Raw genomic sequence first — 1,331 nt, 5'->3', positions numbered from 1 at the left:
AAAAAAGAAAAAAAAAAAAAAAAAAAAAGAAAATGCTGACAAGGTCTTTGGCTCTAGTAACAAGAAGTATTACAGATAACTCAGAGAATAAAGCTGCCCTGCATTACATTAAAATTCATCTCTTGGAAAATGATATAATATGGTTGACTGGAGATGAAGGTAATTTATCAATTTATTTGGTTGAGGCATATTCCATGATCATAATTTTTCTAAAATCAAATCTGAATATATAACGATTTGGAACACCTTAGTGCTAAGCCTTATCACTTGGCTGAACCCCTTTTATCAAATTGGAACTCTAAAATTATCCACTATCACTTATCTCAATGATATAATACATCAATGGCCTGCTTTGTCTCATTTCTTTTCATAATTCATTCTTTATTACCTAAAGTGTTTACCATAAAAGTGAGTGAAACTTAAAGGCAAGGAAAAATAATGCAATTAGAATTAAAGAGAAATGACTCAGAGGATGGGAGCCATCGGTTCAGGAAGAGTGAATGAAGAAGTTATAGGAGAATTTTATAATGTTTAGTTATTAAATCTTGGTAAAGCCCAAACTCTTTCTGCATATATAAAGATATAGTTGCATTATTTACATAGATATATTCTGGGATTACAGCAAAGTTGGAAGTCTCTATAGAGGAAAATGGGCATTCCAGGACAAGCATATTAGAATCCTCTGAAGTAGAAGTGTTGGGATGGTCTCACAGAGAAGAGAGAGAATATGGGATATTTTAACTGTCATTGAGGACTTCCTCTAATATAGGGTATATTTGTGATACCAGGTTTTTAATCACAGATTATAGAACTAGAAAAAACCTCAAGTGATTATTCAATTCATTCCTCATTCTTTCACCTCTGAAACATTTCATAGGTACATAGTGCATATAACAATAAATTTTAAAACAGGGAGATGCTACAACCCCTCTTAGTAACCTGTAGGTGTATTCGACCCTCATTCCTTTTTTTATTATACATTTCCAGAGGATTACACTTCTAAAATGTCTTCCGAATTCCTGATCTCCTTACCCTTTCTTTGCCATCGCCCTGTCATCTTTCACAGAGACTATTCAGGTAGCTTCCAAAATGGTATCCCTGTTTATAGGTTTTTCCCTATTCAATATATCCTCCATCCTGCTGCTACTTATATTTCTAAGTAAATAGTGAATCATGTGACTCCCCTACATACAAATATTTGGTGGCACACTGCTGCTTATATTTAAAATTTCTCTAAATACTTAACACAGCATTCAATGTGACCTAACCAACCCTTCTAGCTTCATTCAGTAACCAACTCCCACCCATTACCATATTGAAACAGGAAATAT

This window comes from Galeopterus variegatus, unplaced genomic scaffold (assembly GCF_000696425.1).
Source record: "Galeopterus variegatus unplaced genomic scaffold, G_variegatus-3.0.2 Scaffold2778, whole genome shotgun sequence".
Taxonomy (NCBI): domain Eukaryota; kingdom Metazoa; phylum Chordata; class Mammalia; order Dermoptera; family Cynocephalidae; genus Galeopterus; species Galeopterus variegatus.
The sequence above is the reverse complement of the archived record's forward strand: the minus strand, read 5'-3'. Positions refer to the sequence as shown.